This window comes from Monodelphis domestica, chromosome 1 (assembly GCF_027887165.1).
Source record: "Monodelphis domestica isolate mMonDom1 chromosome 1, mMonDom1.pri, whole genome shotgun sequence".
Classification (NCBI taxonomy): Eukaryota; Metazoa; Chordata; class Mammalia; order Didelphimorphia; family Didelphidae; genus Monodelphis; species Monodelphis domestica.
This window is the reverse complement of record NC_077227.1, coordinates 385,406,269-385,425,367: the sequence shown is the minus strand read 5'-3', so window position 1 is coordinate 385,425,367 and position 19,099 is coordinate 385,406,269. Positions and strand designations below refer to the sequence as shown.

Below are 19,099 nucleotides of genomic sequence, written 5' to 3'. Positions count from 1 at the left end.
AACCATCTATATAAGGCAGGTCACTTCCTCTCTTCGCCCTCTTTCCCCTGAGAGGCGACTCTGGCTAGCAGCATAATAAGCATTCCGACATCTTGGTGTGGTGGCAGCTATTTGTCTGGGTTTTGGCAGTGAGTTTGCCCTTGAGCTGATTCAGGCTCAGGCATCTTGGGTGAGCCCTCTTAGAGTTCAGGCTGATTCTTTCCTCCTTTACTCTCCAAACTCTTACCTTCCTAGAGCCTCTGGTCTTCCTACTAGCACAAGCCAGGCGGGAGAAATCCTACATCCTTTCCTTCTTCCTTCTTCTTAATTTCTTTCCACTATATCAATTAAATCACCATAAATTTCCAGCTGATTTGGGTATTTTTTTATATTTGGGATATCCATGGTGACCAAATAATTAATATAATTTAGGTCACAATGCTAAAATTATCCTTTACATACCCCAAGTATTTTTTGGAAAAGCACCACTTAAGTTTTATTGTTGTGGAGTCATTTGGTTTCAGTTATCATTTTCCTAATGTCTATTCCTATAGTTATCATTCTTAAAGTTGTTGTTTTTATTATCATTATTATAGTTATTTCTATAATTATTATTTCTGTAGTTGTTATTAAACTGCATATTATTTCTGATTGCCTTGAATAAAGTTCTACACTCTATCATTCTGTGACCCTTCTTCTCACAGAATTGGCAGGTAATGGATCAATAGTTAGATTCTTGGAGAGGGACAAGTGCCCTTGGTTGAGTATCATGCCCTTTTTCCAGTTCATCAATCTTATCTGTTAAATATGTCAATTGTTTCTCAATTTTCTCCATGAGATCATTATTCTCTTCCTCCTTTTCTTTGTTTCAATTTGAAACATATAGAGCAGTCTTTTCATAATTCTTCAAGATCCATTTGTGGCCACCTTGAGAAATGAGTTCCAAAACAATCCCTGATCACTTTGCAAGAGTTATTGACAAAGTGCCTTCTAATTTGTCTTATACAATTTTCTTTAGATAGGTCAAAATCCAGGTATTGACCCCCAAACTCAATTATTCTGTCCATGAATCTGGAGGGTGTCTCTTTCTCATTTTGCTTAACTCTTTCAAATTCTGTCCACTTATCTGTATTGTCTGCATACTCTCTCGTGGCTGTTAAGATGGCCTCCCTACAACAGTATAGTTGTAAATAATCCTCAGAGTTGTTATAGTTCCATTCGGGATCCTGAGATGGCCAGTGTGCTGCATTGCACCCCCGAGCTTTATTGACATGAGAAATTATTTTATTTTTCTCATGTTTGGTTAAAAAAGCCTGTAGCAAGTTTTCAATGTCTTTGTAAGACAGATTATACTGAAAAAAAAGTATATTATCTTTTTTATTACCAGAAAGAGACTTTGTTCATATGTGGGAACATTTCATGTGAATTAATTTATTTCTTGGGGAGTAAATGGTATATTGTGCCTTAGAGTCACCACATCCCCATTGCATTCTTTTTCAGGTACTTATCTTAGAGGAAAAAGGTCTCTAGTTGAATTTGGTACCTGTGAGTCAGTTTGACTAGAAAGAGTTTCCTTAGAAGGATGAGATTTTCTTGGGGCTGGAATTGGTTTTTGGGTAGGGGAAGGAACAGGAGAAACTGGGATTTCAGAAGCTGGGATTTCAGGAGATGGGTCTTGGGAAGTAAGTTCAGCCAAGATTTTCAGACCAGGAGAGAAGCAGTCTAGCAGCTGAGCTATAGGAGAGGTGTTTTCCATCTCCATTGCGGGGGAGGGAATTTCCTTAATTAGAGGTTCAGAAGCAGGTATGTAAGGGTTAGATATGTTTTGGGTGGGGTAAGTATTTGGCAATTGATCCTGTAAGAAACATGTTAAATTATCCAATTGGTTTTGCACATTTTCCTGCATTTTAGCTTCAAAATTTTTTAAGGTAGCATTTCTTGTCACAGTATTTAGGAGTATAAAAATGAAATGACATAAGAACATAAAAATGGGAGGAATTCTGGAATCTTTAATGTCCCTAATTTATCAAACATCATACAAATTTCATAGAATATAGTATTCATTTATATATATGCATATATATATATATATATTTAAATTATTTATAATTTTGGTTTTAGTAAGTAGATGTCACTACTAGCTAGGGGTTAAAGTCAGGGAGTGAAAACAAAAGATTTGGTTTTAGTGGCCTTTTTTTAAAGAACCTTTTAATCCAATCAAGTCCTCTAGGCCAAAAGGAGACAGAAAATAAAGCCTTTTGCCTGAAGCTAAAGCTGAGTTTTTCTTTGATTTGGAAGGGGTCACAAGCCTCCTATATTTTCCTTTTAGGGTAAAACCATTTCTCTCCTTGAGCAAAGCTCAAAGACTTTGCCTAGCTGTCCTCACCAGACTTACTTCTCACTTAATTTTAAAACTAGAGGCATGTGGAGAATAGGAAAAGGCAAAAACTTTCTCCAGATTTGTTTGTTTGTTTGTTTGTTTGGTTTTTGTTTTTGTTTTTGTTTTTTACTGCTAGTTAAGAGTAATCTAGGCAGTATTTGTCAGTGAGGGTTGGCTAATTTGGGTTTTTGTTCCCTAAGGGAAGGGAGATTCATATATAGCTTCCCTGGATAAAACCACTTAAGGTTCTGCCTCCTTTAGGTTAAAAAAAAAATGGATGTGTTCAATTCAAATTAAGGAGAAAAGAGAAAAAAAGGTTTTATACTCATCTGATCTCACAGCTGTGTTTTGAACTGCTAAGTTAGATGTTTAAAAGACTGACTTGAGGAGGTAATAAAGAGAAAGGAAAGGAAGGTCTCACAGAAATTTGAGGGTCCTGGTCACAACCTTGGTGGATTAGCCAGACTGTAAGGGGTAATTATCCTTATGGTTGAAAAATAAAATGGGATTAAATTATCTCACATGTGAAAGGCATGAATGGGAGCAGCTAAGTGTTTCCGTGAATTGAGAGCCAGGCCTAGAGATGGGAGGTCCTAGGTTCAAATCTGGCCTCAGACACTTCCCAGCTGTGTGACCCTGGGCAAGTCACTTAATCCCCATTGACTAGACCTTACTACTCTCCTGCCTTGGAGACAGTAAGGGTTTTTTTAAAAATTCTTTAATTGGAGAAATGCAAACTAAAACAACTCTTAGGTACCACCCCACACCTATAAGATTGGCTATTATGACAGAAAAGGAAAATTACAAAACTTAGAAAGGATATGGGAAAGCTAGGGCGTGAAATGTACTATGGGGATAGTTGGGAACTGATTCAGTTATCCTGGAAAGCAATTTTAACTTTTGCCCAAAGAGCTATAAAACAGTACATACCTTTTGCTCCACCAATACTATTACTAGGTTTTTAACCCAAAGAGATAAAAAGACAAAAAATACATGTACAGTTTTGTTTATGTAAAAAAAATACTTAAAGCGGCTCATTTTGGAGACTCAAAGAATTAGAAAGTTAGAGGATACTCAATTAGGAAATGGGATTTATATAATGCAATTTATAAAATATGATTGTAATGGAATACTATGGTACTGTAAGAAATTGTCAGAGGCCAGAAACAGCTTCACTGGTCACCCAAACCAGGGTGAGAGAGATGTATTTTGGGATTACAGGAGGGTCAATACCATCAAAGTACCACAAAGATGAGTATCTTTGAGTGGTGACAAAGTTTAATGGGTTGGAGTCTACAATTTAATGGGTAAATGATGTAGGTAAAAGAAATTAGGTAAGTTTCTTTTTTATTATTATTATAATAGGGCCACAGCATAACCCTGATCTTTAGGATGTCGCAGAGGCATGATCCATCCTGAGATTCACAATTAATACCACACAGGTCGGAGACATGATAGAAAAAAGAGAGTGCCTGGCCAAAAGCCAGGTCCCAGGTGGGAGAGGTAGATAAGGAAAGGAATTAAAGATGGAGCTTGGCCAGAGGCCAAGCTCCAGCAAGGACAGACATCAGTGAGAACTGAGATCCAAGAGAGGAAGACAGGTAAGTTTCATACAGAGATAATGATAAGTAAAGATTTACAAGATAAGGATAATGAATATAGGTTACTTCAGTGATTTCAGATAGGAGTTTTCTATAGGATCAATATATCAATGTATGAATCCCTATCTGTATTCAATAATTCAGTGGGTGACTCCCTACTTAGATTCCTAATGGAATTCTTGCATAAGTAGTTTCCTAGCAAGACATCTGGTATCTTGGAGAGAAAAATGAATTGGGTTCATGCTAGGGGGAAAGGCTTAGTATCTTGCTGCTTCTAAGTTAATGGCTACACAGAAACCTTGCATTCTGGGGAGCACTCGGTTTATTTCCACAGCTATGATGAACGGAAAGCCCCTGACTTCCTATCTACCCAGAAGTTTTACATCCTGGGGTGCTTTGGACATGGAAGCCCCTGATCTTCTTATGCTGCTCCCACAAGAAATGACAAATATGGGGACATCAGAAAAATCTGGAAAAAGACTTACACAAACTGAAGCAAAGTGAAATAAACAGTAACAGTAATGCTATATAATGAAGAAATATAAATAACAGTTATTATTGGGAATACAATGATCCAAAATTATCCCAAAAGATTCATGATAAAAAATGTCATCTGCTTCCAGGGAAAAAGAACTAATAAAATCTGAATTGAGGTCAGGGCACTCTTTTCATTTTCTATTTGTGTTTCCTTCTGTAAAAGGATTAATATGGAAAAATGTTTTACATGATTGCACATGTAAAATCTGTATGAGATTGTCTTCATCTCAAAAGTGATGGAGAGGTAGAGGGAGGGAAAAAGATATTTCAAGACTTAACATTCTTTAAAAAATATTTGGAACTGTTTTTACATGTAATAGGAAAAAAGTAAAAGAAAATCTATCTGTTTTCTCAAAGTACCAGCTCCTACTCTTATTTTATTAGTTCAATAGCTCTTTTTTGTGCTTCATATTTTATTTTTTAGTCAATTTAGAACATTATTACTTGGTTACAAGAATAATATCTTTCCCTCCCTTCCCTCCCCCGACCCTTCCTGTAGCCAACATGCAATTCCACTGGGTATTACATGTGTCCTTGATCAGAATCTATTTCCATGTTGTTGATGTTTGCACTAGGATGGTCATTTAGAGTTTATAGCCCAATCATATCCCCTTGACCCATGTATTCAAGCAGTTGTTTTTCTTTGGTGTTTCTACTCCCACAGTTTTTCCTCTGAATGTGGATAGTGTTCTTTCTCGTAGATCCCTCTGAGTTGTTCAGGATCACTGCATTGCTGCTAATGGAGAAGTCCATTATATTTGATTGTACCACAGTGCATCAGTCTTTGTGTACAATGTCCTCCTAGTTCAATAGTTCTAAGAGAAAATTTATTTTTTAAAAAAGAAAATGGTAGGGAAAGAAAGGAAGAAAGGAAGAAAGGAAGAAAGGAAGAAAAAAAGAAAGAAAGAAAGAAAGAAAGAAAGAAAGAAAGAAAGAAAGAAAGAAAGAAAGAAAGAAAGAAAGAAAGAAAGAAAGAAAGAAAGAAAGAAAGAAAGAAAGAAAGAAAGAAAGAAAGAAAGAAAGAAAGAAAGAAAGAAAGAAAGAAAGAAAGAAAGAAAGAAAGAAAGAGGAAGGAAGGGAAAGAAGGAAGGAAGAAAAAGAAACAAAGAAATGAGAAATGAGCTCCATTGTAATATTTGGATTTTTTTTTTCTGTTCCACGTAATAAGAAAGCACAGATGGGAATGAACTATACTAATAAGGTAATAGAATCACAATTCAAGAGCCTTTTTTCTCATTGGTCTTTTTAAAAAAACTTCACTTTTCCTAATTTAATTTATCATGTAAAATGTCTAAAAGTTCAATTTATTTTTTCTTTTTGTTATTATTCTAGGTATTTAAATCCATAATTCTTTATCATTGACAGATTATGGTAGATTAATACTATATTTTTCTTTTTTCTTCTTTGAATCAACTAATCCTTTTATTTTACATATAGACTTCTACTACTTAAATGTTTGTTTATTTCTAACTATTGTGTTTTGGTCTAAAAATATAATATGTAGCACTTATCTTTTCAGCTTTACTTGAACTATCACAGTGAGAAAGTACATTTTGTGAAAATTTCATTACACTTGAAAAATGTGCATTTAAAAAATTTTCCCCAATTTTCTTTATATCTTCTTGTTAGAATTAGGAAAATCATTCAATCTAATTTCACACTTTCCCTCTTTTCCTGGATCTTTCATAAATACCACTTGACCTTTTCTGCATAGTGAGGTTTCTGTTGTTGTTTTAGTTTTTAGAGATCATTTCCAGGACACTTTAATGTTTCAGGGTTTCATGCAAAGAGCACAATGTCAGCTGCAAACAGTAGCTATCAGTAAGACTTAACTGTTAAAAAGTTATCCTTCTTTTCCATAGACTTTGCTGTCACCACAGAGGCTAACAGACACCTTTTCACACTTGGTTTTATGCTGTGCCTAATGATTGGTATCTAAGGCTTGTTGAATGTATTATCTCTGTTCTATCTTTTGAGGGATCCTGAATGGTTTTGATAGATGAATGGGAAATATTGTTTCAAGTAAAGACTTTGAGAAAAAGCAATAAAATTAATAAACCATTTATTAATCTGATGAGGAAGAGAGAGAAGAAAGCCAAATTACTAGCATTAAAGATAAAAAAGGGTAAACATAACACTAATGAAGATGAAATGAAGATGGAGTTTTACCAAATTCTTTTTACAAAATAAATATGATACTGATACCTAAACCAAGAAGAGCAAAAACAGAGAAAGAAAATTATAGATCAGTCTCATTAATGAATTGTATGCAAAAATCCTAAGCAAAATACTAGCTTTAATACTATAACAATATGTCACAAAGATAATACATTGTGATCAAACCAGATTTATATCAGGAATGCAAGGATATGTATTAAAAATTAAAGGTTGGACTAAATGTATAAAAATGTGGTTGCCGAAAATATATTACTCAAGTCACAATGATTTTTTATGGTAGTTTATTTATAAAAGTAGAAAGAATGAAATTAAGGAAATGAGAGAGAGAATAGATAAAATCTCTGGCCTGATACAATCCAGGCAGGGCTTCAGAGAGCACAGCAAAGAGAGGCCCAGAGGTAAATTAAACAAGAGTTCTAGTCACAAGGCCTCCTCCAAGACAAGGGGAGTCTCCATAGGCTAGTACCTCCAGAAAAGCCAGGAAAAGGAGTCAGCCTTTTCACTCACCCATGTTGTAATCCTAGAAGAAAATTCAAGAGCACTTTGAGGTCCTAAACCAGAGCTCCTTCAATTGAGGCCAAGTGTGAAGGCAAAAGACCTCTCACTTTTTTCCCACTTTTAAAGACCATTCCTTTTGTTACTTCTGGTGCCTTCCTTCCACTTTATGTAAACCAATTGCAGCTTTAGCTTTGTTTACATCTGCCCCAGGGGCAGTCAGTAGGTTTTGACTTGTCACCTACTATAGCACACATGGGTCACAGATCTCCCCATACTTAAGGATAAGTGGGGTGTATAGCTTCTGGTGATTAAATCTAAAAGTGGCAAGGGGAGAGTTAATCCCATCTGCACAGATGATTTAATATTATGAAAATTATCAACATAATTGATAATATTAATAACAAAAGTAATTTTAAAAAGTGATTATATAAGTGGATGCAGAAAAAACTGAAAAAAATGCGACATTAATTCATCTTTAAAAACCTGGAAAGCATAGTTTTAAATGGATTTTTTTCTTAAAATGATACAAAGCCTCTACCTAAAACCATCAGCAAGAATAGATCCAAGTTTTAGGGATAAGAAATCACTGTTCAGTAAAAATCCCTGGGACAACTGGAAGCTAGTTTGGTAGAAGCTAGGTATAGACAAATACCTTACACCACTCACTAACATTAGATCCAACTAAGGTTGCATGATTTAGACAAAAAAGGAGATATTAAAAGTAAATTAGAAGAACAGGGAACATGCTACATATCAGCTTTGTGGATAGGAAAAGAATTTATGAGTCCAACAAGAGATGAAGAGCATTGTGAACTGTAAGATAGATCATTTTGAATACATTTAATTGAAAAGTTTTTGTATAAATAAGACAAATGCTGCCAAGTTGAGAAGCAAAGTAGAAAACTGGGAAAACATTTTTATAGACAGCCTCTCAGATAGAGTTCTGAGTTTTCCCCAAGTTGATAAATGGACAAAACACATGAAAAGTCAAATTTCAGATGAAGAAATCAAAAACATATAGAAATATATGAAAAAATGCTCCAAATCACTAGAGATTATAGAAATGCAAACCAAAACGACACTGAGATATCACCTCACACCTATAAGATTGGCTAAAATGGCAAAAAGCCAAAATAACAAATGTGGGGGGGGGGTAGAAAAATGGGGATACTAATACACTATTGGTGGAATTATGATCCAACCATTTTGGACAGCAATTTTGAATTATACCCAGAGTGTAGTCCTGGCTGCTGATTGGGTAAGTGCATTTGCTGCATTAGTCCTACATGCTGATGAGACATGAATCACTTTATTGGGCCCTTATTCTAAGACCTGTTATGGGCTTATTCTTACTTAGTCAGAATTTTTATATATTATTTAATTTTGATTTTTATCTTTACTTCTATTTGTTTTGTGTGTGTGTGTGTGTGTGTGTGTGTGTGTGTGTGTGTTTGACATCGTTTTTACAATTGATTCACATACTTCATAACCGATTCATGTATCCCTTAGTGAGCCATGTGTTTGTCAACATCCTCCTCAGGGGGAGATTGTATAATTGTCATATATTTCTAATTTTAGGATAAAAAACTTGCTACCTCCCATAATCCAGAAAATTAACTCTTTGGAGAAGGCTCCATGGAAATGCCTACAGAAACCTCACACTGCACCAAAATATCCAGAATGAACTTTGGGATGTAGTAAAATTGAACAATGGGGGATTGAACACATTTATTTTGAATGTATACTATTATGCCAAAAGGGACTGCCCTCAATTGGTTTTTTGTCAATGAACCTAATAATCATTGGTTTTGTTCTCTTTTTCTTTTATTTCCCTCTTATCCTCAAATTATTGTAATTCCCCTTAGAAAGTGCAATATTGTACATCTAGTTATAGATCTTTAGAGGTATAAGTTGATTATGTGTATTGATTCCATGTAGAAAAAAGGCATGTAAATCTGTGTAGGATTTAAATTAATATCCAATACTTCAAGTATTATAGTTATAAAGTTTATTACCTAAAAAATAGAACTATGTGACTAAGTTTTTTCTACCTGCTCAAAAAAGCCTGCTCTACCAAAGCTGCTACAGGAAGGAAAAAGAGGCTGAGAGAGGTAACTTCACCAAATTTATCTCCTCTCTACTTCAGCACATAAAGACAGGAAGAAAGTAGGGTGCTAAGAATCATAGTTTTGCTGGGGATCATGGTTTTTAGGGTAATATTTTCAAATTAAACAATCACCCCTGAGATCCTTTTGAAGACTAGTCTCCCCAATGGATCTTGTAAACATTACCAATTTATAAATTACAATAATTTGGGGATAAAAAGGAAAGAGAACAAAACCAATTATTACTAGGTGCATTGACAAAAAGCTAATTGGGGAGTCACTCCTTTGGAATAAGAGTATACATACAAAAAAAAAAAGGTGTTACTATCCTCCACAGTTCAATTTAACTACAACTCAAAGTTCATTCTGGATCTTTCAGTGCAGTGTGAGTTTTCTACAGGCATTTCTGTGGTGCCTTCTCCAAGCAGTTCACTTCTTGAATTCTGGGAGGTAGCAAGTTTCTTAACTTTTATAAAACTAGAATTTTATGACAATTATATAATCCCCTCTGAGGAGTGTAATATTTATTGGGAAAGGAAATAGGGAATTAGAAAAACAGGGGATAATGGGAGGTTTGTATGGGGTAATGAGGAGTTAAGGGGAGAGAGGGTATACTGCCTGGTGAGGCAAGGGAGGGAGATGCCCCCTGCTGAGAGGAAACAGCAGGGGTCTGATAAGGACTCTTTGTCCCAGAATGACTGAACTGAAGTTCAGCTCCCTCTATGACCAGAAAAGATAGTCCACTTATCTGACTGCAAATTCAAATAATATAAAGTTTAATAACCAATTGGGATTGGAGTTTTTTTCTCAGCTTCAGACCTGAGGCCAGGCCCCAGAGGCTGGCGGAGGGTTCTCCCACTCTCGTCCACTCTATATCAGTCCAGTTTTGTCTTTTTAGAATCTTAGCAGTAGACAGAAAGCAAACAAGAACAGGTCTAACCTTCAGAAGTGACTGGGCCTGAATCTTCTGGCTGAACCAAGAAGAGGTGGCACACCACACCAGACTGGGCTGAACAAGCTCCTACCTCCTCCAACACCCAGAAGCAAGTCCCACATGGCAGGAAGGAAGTGCTAGTCATAAGACCCAACTGCCACTCCCAGTTGGCCCCTTCACCCACAAACTGTCAGTCTAATTTCCTTTCCACAGGAGGGTGTTGACAAACACACAGATCAACTCAGAATTATTAAAAAAAAAAAAAAACAGTAGTATAACAGCTAATTCAAGAAAACTTTTTGGGTCTAAAATGTCACCAAGAATCTAGATCATTCTGGTGGAGGTAGATTAAGCTGAAGAGTTAAAAATCATCCAGAAGCTACTTAAGCTTCATGGGAAATGCTCTCTCTTGGGAGTCATCTGGGAGTGCTGAAGAGTTAAAAATCATCCAGAAGCTACTTAGGCTTCATGGGAAATGCTCTCTCTTGGGAGTCATCTGGGGGTACCACACCCTAGGAAAACCTTCATAGCTCCTCTGGTATGAGACTCTCATCCTTTACATTTTTACAAATGTAGAAGTGAGGATTAATTAGTGTTATAACACTTCACTTCAGCTACTAAATGGAGCCTTACCTCTTGTTACAAACAACTCAAAGGTACTTTTATAATGGTATCTTTTCTAGTTCAGTCATATGGGGAGGTACAAATACTATAATTGGTTAAATGGCGTAAAAACTTTTAATTAAAATATCTTGATATTTTAAAAATAATAAATTTGCCAAATTTGCCAAATTTTCTTAACCCAGAGATTTTTGTAACAGTACAGTAAGGTGGTAATAGAAGTTAGCCTTTAAGTCCTGTAAATCCTAGGAATCATAGTCACACAGCAAATATAATTTCATTGTGAAAATGAACTTTGATAGAAGAAAATCTGTAGGACACCTGAGGTAGTATAAACTGGAATAAACAGCAGTAGATACTATTTACAACTTAAGTATCATAAAACATTAAGAAAACAAAATAATTACACAATACATTTTTCAGTCCAACTTTGATGGAAAGAAAATAAGAATATTGCATCACATCTGCATTTAAACACATACACCACAAGTATATACAGATGTACACGTGCATGTGGGCACACACATACACACACACAAAACAAACACCACAATTACCAACAAGCTGAGGGAAATGCAAACAAACTCAAACAAAATGCATCTTGACATCTAGTGGCAGCTTGAGTTTGAAATGTGGGAGGCATGGTGATCTACAAAGTAATACTGTAGATATTTACTCCAGCCCAGTTCAAACCAGGCAGGGCTTCAGAGGTAAATTTTACAAGGGTTCTAGCCAGGAAGCCTCCTCCAAGACAAGGGGCCTCTCAGCATTTTTCACTCCCCCACATTGTAGTTCTAAGGGAAAATCAAAGAGCAGTCTGAGGTTCCCAAGCCAGAGTTTCTTCATCTAGGAGATTTCTACATGCTAGTTTTCCACAGGAATCATAGGGGGGATTATGTAATTAGGATCTATACCCTAAAACTACTATTCCCAACACCTCACTCTCCTCACATTACATGCTGGCATAGAGAAGACATAAATTTTTTGTGGTCATGTCTCTTCCCCTCTCTGTTTCTTGTAATTGGAGCAGCTGCCAGTGGTTCTTTTAAAAAGGCAAAAAGAGCTTGGTCACATGGTCTTATTTTATTTATTAGATAATTACCTTTTTATTCCTCTGCTTCTAGTGATTATTAATAAACTTTATAAAATATAACACTTGGAGTATTTCACATTAATTTAAATTCTACAAGGCCCAGCAATATCATTGCTGAATCTGTTTCCCGAGGAAATCATGGCAAATATTCCAAAATATTTATAGGAGTTTTCTTTGTGGTGGCAAAGACTTTGAAATTGAGGGGATGCCTGTCAATTGGGGAATGGCTAAAAAAATTATAGTTTATGACTGCAATGGAATACTGTTGCACCATGAGAACCAATGATCAGGCTGGTTTAAAAAAAAAAAAACCTTGGAAAACTACATGGTAATGAAAAGTGAAAAAAGTAGAACCAGGAGAACGTTATACACAGCTACAGAATTTGTTCTGGAAGAATAAACTATGAATGTTATCTCTAGGAAATGAGCTAAAAGTTGAAACATGAATGACTTGTTTTATACATAGATGTTGGTCTTCTTGAAGATACTTTGTGTGACATGGAAAGGATGGGGAAAGGGTTGAAAAATTTGTGGTTTATTATGTAGATATGAAGAAAAATAAGCTAAACATAAGAAATTTGTGATTTCATTTATGTATAATCATCTTTTTCTTTCTATATGGAAATGCTTGTTTTATTTGTTTTTTGTAAAATTTGTAGTAAAAAAGGGAAATGGAACAAAAGGCAGTGTTTTTCTCTATTGAATAACTTGCTCTTTCATTAACAATTAGCACAATGAGATTTTGAATTCTCTACATCTTTCAGGAAAACATGATGATAATTTGGTACACTGTGAATTATCACTTGTGAAAGACTGCCTGTTACAAATATCCTGATAAATTTTCATTAAAAAACATTGTACAGATGGAAAAGTAGGTACAGTATAGAAGTTATTACTAACTTCTCAGTATACTTTATTTCTGTTTTTGCAATGTTAGAATTCTTTTCCCATATCTCTAATCACTTCCTTTCCTTCAGGTAGCTTTTAAATAAATTCCTCAAAATCTTCACATTCACTTTATCTGATATAAATGTTGTTCTCACATTTTCTTTCTTCTGAACAATTTATTTCCTCTATAAGTATATCTAGGATTATGATTTTTCAGTTCACATTCAATGGTTCTGCTGTTTTTGATCATTAAACATTTTATAAAAATCCTTGCCAAACTTCCATTTTTCTCCTATTTATTTTCCTCCTTTCATTTTCACCTGCTAATACTTTGGGATTACTTTGCTTGGGTCTTTTGCCAAGCTCTGGTTACTGTGGTATAGAGATGAAGAGAGAGAGGTTTTGCAGGACAAGCCAAGATGCTCTCAAGAACCAAGGCTGGGGACCTGTCTGTCAATCAAGAAGAAGGTTCCAAATAGAATGTTCCCAGAAAAAGACAGTTGGAGGAAAGCCAGGATGAGAGACTTTTCTTGGTGGCTGGCTGAGGGGGAAGAAGCTGAACTGAACTTGTTAGCTTTTGTCTCAGGCTGAAGGACCCTTGAGGGGGGCTTCTGAAATTAGGCTGAGAGACCTTGGTGGCTTTGTGGAGAAGCAAAGAAGATTTTAAACAGTTGTCCTCCATCCATCTCTCTAACTGTCCCTCTGTCACAATTGTTATTGGACTACCTTCTCAAACCCTCAAATTCTCCCTCATCATAGATTAGGGAAACCCTCATCCCTCTTTCCTCAATTTCCCCATCCTGCTGTTTCCCCTGCTGTTTCCCCTTACTTGAGAAAGAAAAAAGAGTATCTTTATAGTCCACTCCGGGGGGAGGGAGGAAACCAAAGTCTTCAAGAAGTGGGCGGTTAAGGGAGGGAGTGAGGGAGGAAGAGGGTAGGAAATAGATTGATCCATTAGCCTTCAAATAGGGATCAATAGGCAAACTCCAGTACATTCCCCTGTGGTAGCATCTCTATCTCTGTAGTGCTTCTATCTCCACCATTGTAACTAAGCAAACCTCAAGTGTGTCCCCATACTTACTAGTAGCAGCTCTCTCTAGTCAGCCAGAATATATCAGTCACTGCAACAGAAATAGTGTTACACAGATTTTCAATTCTATTTCACTACCCCCATAACTCCTCTGCTTCATAAGGCAATCCTACTCATAATTTTTTATTATCCTTCTCCATAAGATTTTACATGAACTTATATTCTGTGAGAATTAACTTTTATATACTGTCTTATTATTAATTCCTTTATCAGGACCGTGGATTAGGAAGGCCTCAATCAATTCCTATATATTGGTGAGGATTTCTATGTATTCCTGTCAGATCTGGGTCAGAGATTCTATCCAGTCTGTTGCTTTTTGCATTTTTTTTGTCCTTAGGAATCCCAAAGAAGCCCTTCCATTTTAATATAAAACTATGAAGGATGCAAGGGTTCTTTTTCTATGTACATCTTCCTCAGGACATGGGGATGATACAGAGTGGATAGACTTCCTCCTAATTAGCTATTTACCAATGAGTGATGCCATAGAATGCTCAAGGAAAGGACTAAATGATGAGCTCCTAATAGTGTATTTATTGATCTTCTTGACTGAGTATCTTGTCTCTGTTCTTTAAGAGGGCCATTGAATTATTACACTTTATTGGTTATAATGCTAGCCTTATCAATGGAGTGATATCATCAATAAACTGATATTCTTAACCCAAAATCAGTCTCTCAAGATAATTTTAGTCACAACAATTTTAAACAAGTGTTACCTTTGGATGCTACCACTCTTTAACAAATAAATCAATGTTTGCTGACTATGATATTTGATAAGTCTTGTGTGAAAGGGAATTTCTTCATCTTAACTTAATCAAGTACTGGGAGGCTGTGATTGGTTCCCACGAAGTGGAAGAGAGACACAAAATGACTATAAAAGTCAAGACCAAGGAGAAGATTCATTCATTCATTCCTTGGCTCTTTGAGGAGGAGACTCTCCTGGGTAAGGAGGATTCTGCATGATTCTGTGCTGGTAGTTTTCTGGGTGAATGACTGGAATAAAAGGAAGAGGCTTACACTGGTGAGACTCATATTGAAGAGGTTATCAGACTTCCATATGGAGACTGGAACGTGAGGGAGCTTTTGTTGAGTTGAGCTGAAAATTCCTTCAGATCGGCAATTATAGAGTATTTAGCTAGGATATTTAGCTAGGAAATATTTTTCTACTTACTTTTTTGCTATATTTATATTATATTAAATTATTAGGAGCTACTAACAGATTTTTTTTTACTTAAGAAGTTAATTATTTTTTTATAAATGGAGACCACAACCTTACTTTTATAACGCTCATATTGAGACAAACCTAAGTTTAAATATTACAGTCTAGACAGGCCCAAGTCTCTTTTCCCCTTTCCCTGATTAGCTCCCACCTTCTCCTACACCAGCTGGAACTCCATAACAAAGCAGTCGTTTCACTTCATAGGGTGAAATGATCTGATCTGACATGATATGATCTGACAGATCCATGATGGATTAATGTCCTGATACTATGCTGCCTATACCATGTTAGGAACCATACAATCATGGGAACAAGCTACTTCCCACCTTGAAACAACCAATGAGGCAATTCTCTCCCCACTATCTGATTCTTGCAAGATAATGCCCACAAATGCATGGATAGATACCAAAGCTTGAATATAGAACTTTTTTTTATTCCAGGGTTAGTGTTCTCACTTCAAGTGGAGATAATTTAAACATTTAAGACTGAGATATTTTCCCTTGAAATACTTTACTTATTCAACTAGGTTGTAATATAAAGCAAAACTATCACTTTGGTCCTCTCCTGTACCTCTTCTCTGGCTTAAACTAACACTGAGTTACCCAAGATACCTCTCTGCTTTGGAAAAGAACTATCCTTGTTCTTGAGGACTGTTGTTGATGGAGCTGGAAAAGGGTATGCTTACAATTGTCCTTTAGGAATGCCTACCAATTTCTCTGTCTTCCATTTGGTATACTTATTAAAAAGGTACACTTCCAAATGCCTACAGGATGCCTCCACTTACATGTCCTATAACACCCCAAATCTATGTCTAAATTGGACCTTGACACTTTCCCCCGAAAACTGATCTTTCTGGATTCCTAGTTTGTGTCAGCAGTGGAACCTTTCACTCAGATATCTAGGATTAAAATATGATGTTACCTTTGACCCTCTCTCTTTTCCCACGTCCAGTTAGTCAACTAATATAGATTTCACCTCTGAATATTTTACATTTATTAACTCTCCATTTCTGCCACCTCCTGTTTTTGGTCCTTAATATTCTTGGCTGTTTTAAAAGACTTTTAATTGCTCTACCTCCCTCAAATTTCTCTCCAATCTATTCTGTACACTTATGTACTCTTCTAGAATAATTTCCTAATGCACAGCTCTAATCATGTAGCTAAATCAACAGTATGACATAACAGCCAAAACAGTTAGTGCAGTCTTGGCCTGAATTAATAGAAGCCTAATGTCCAGAATGAGGGAGTTGGCAGTACTTGCACTGGTCAGATCACATCTTAAGTATTCTGTCCAATTCTGGGTGTTATAATTTAGGAACCCCATTAGCAAGCTGGAACATGTCAACTCTGGCATCTAAGCTAGTGAAAGGAGTTAAACTAATCAGTTGAAAGAACTATGTATGATAAAAGAGAAAACTATGGGGAGATTTTTTTCTGGCCTATGATTTCATCAATGTGGGAAAGCTACCTCCAATGAAGCAACTAATCTGTAACTTCTTGTCTTGGAGTTAACAGAAACATTGAGAGGTAAAGTAATTTGTCTGTGGTCACATAACAAGAATGTATAAGAGGAAGAACTCCATCTAGTCCTACATCAGTGATGTCAAATTCAAATAGAAATGGATTCCTGCTGGCTGCATATTGATTTAGAAAACAGAAAATTAATATTATCTATGCTGTTGTGTATTTTTATTTATTTTGTGAATATTTCCCAATTACATTTTAATCTGCTATAGGTCACACTTGATAGTTACTATGAGTTTAACACCTTTATCCTCTATTCATTATCATTTGATCTTCACAACTCTCAGAGGAAGGTGCTATTATCATCCCCACTTTACAGAAGAGGAAACTGAGACAGTGGTTAAATGATTTGTGTCATAAGGTCATAGAGCTAATGTCTAAAACTAAGCCTTATTGTCTATAGGTCTATTGCTCTGTTCACTGAGCCACATAGCTACCTAATTCTGTCTTCCAGAGGATGTGATGGATATGACTTAAAATATGGTTATTACATTAAAATATTTGGAATGTTATCATATAGAAGAGATATTAACTTATTCTGTTTTCTCAAAATATAATGAGTTAAGCCTAGAAATGGGAGGTCCTGGATTCAGTCACTTCTAAGCTACATGACCCTAGATAAATCACTTAACCCCAATTGCCTAGCCCTTACCACTCTTCAGTCTTGGAACCAATATTTAGTATTGATTTTAAAATAGGAGGAAATGATTTTTTAAATAAATGTAATGAATTAGTTTGGAATAGACTGAGTTCCTTGTCACTGAAGATGTTCAAAGAGAGGCTTAAAACTACTTGGTAGGGATGTTGTATTTACATAGTTCATCCTTCAAGGAGGTGACCTGTGAGGTCCATGCAAATTCTAAGATTCTTTTATTAAAGATATTCCATGGTCTATCGTAGCCATTCTTCTTAGCCTGGATAGCACAATGGAGAGTGTGTTGGACTTGGAATTAGGAAAACCTGAGTTCCTGAATTCAAATCTGGAATCAGATACTCATTAGTTGTGTGACCCTGAACAAATTTCTTAACCTTTGACTGCCTCAGTTTCCCCATGTGTAAACTAGGAATCGTAATAGTACCTTCCTCCCAGGGGTGTTGTGAAGATTGAATGAGATAGTATTTGCAAAGCAAAACTTAGAATATATATAGATGTTTGTTATTAATATTCACCTGGCATTTAAACACCTTTACAATCTGACCTCCAACCAGCCTTTTACCTTAAAGAACTCTCTTTCATGTATTTTATAGCTTTGTTATAAGTGATAATAATAAATGTCAACTTCTTGAAGGAGAGAGTGTTCACAATAATTGCCTTTGTATCTCAGGCCTCCTGCATTTATATTGTTGTTGGTTGTCTCTCGAACCGAGGATGACGATATTACGATTGATACAAATGACCCTACTCAATAATAATAATAATTGCTAGTATCTATATAGCTAGCAGCTAGATGGCACAGTAGATAGAGCACCAGCTATAGAGTCAGGAAGACCTGAGTTAAAATCCAACATCAGAAACTTAGCTGTGTGACCCTGGTCAAGTCATTTATCCTGTTTCACTCTATTTCATATCTGTAAAATGAACTGGAAAAGGAATAGCAAACCATTCCAGTATCTTTTTCAAGAAAACCCTAAATCAGTGGTTCTCAACCTTTCTAATGCTGTGACCCCACAATACAGTTCCTCATGTTGCAATGACCCCAAACTAAAAAATTATTTTGGTGGCTACTTCAAAACTGTAGTTTTGCTACAGTTATGATTTGGAATGTAAATACCTGATATGCATTATGTATTCTCATTGCTACAAATCAAACATAACTTAAACATAGTGATTAATCACAAAAACAATATTTAATTATATATTGAGAAATATTAATACAGCAGGAGGCAGCCTGAGCACTGGGGTGGGAGGTAAGTCCTGCCTGGGGAGGGGGTCCTCAGATGCTGCCTTCTTCTTCCTGTCGTCTCCCTCCATCTCGAGCTGAGGCTTCACTTTGCTGGGGTTACTCGGCTCTGTTATCGGCTCCAGGAGTTATCCCCTCCAGGACTCGTTCTTAATCCCTCTGAAGCCAACACCGGGGTGCTCTCTCTGGGTCTCTGTTTGAGTCCAGTCTCCAGGCAACAGGGTAAATCCATCGCCCCTCATAGGGGGAGGGCTCCTGATAGGTAACTAATATTAGTACAATGTGCGGGCAGCAGGGTCCCCATTCTTTCCGAGATCTTGCTGTAAAGTAGCGTGATTTCTCAGTGGCTAAATCCATCACAAATATGTATTTTCCAATGGCTTTAGGCAACCCCTGTGTTTTGGTCATTCCATCCCCACCGGGGTCGCGACCCACAAGTTGAGAACCTCTGCTCTAGATAGATACTGGGAAATGCTCTGAGGTTTGCCTACTGATCCCTACTGATGACTAGTAGATCAATATATTTCCTAACCTCCTCCTCCCTTCACTCCCTCT

The 19,099-nt window shown here is 36.3% G+C and overlaps 1 long non-coding RNA gene across 1 annotated transcript in view; it reads right to left on the bottom strand.

Moving 5' to 3' along the window:
• Positions 1–19,099, bottom strand: part of LOC130456399 (uncharacterized) — a 47,829-nt gene that overhangs the window by 14,523 nt on the left and 14,207 nt on the right. Inside the window, exon 2 of the long non-coding RNA XR_008915181.1 lies at positions 13,896–13,935. This is a non-coding gene — a long non-coding RNA (uncharacterized LOC130456399). The remainder of the gene's footprint in view (positions 1–13,895; positions 13,936–19,099) is intronic.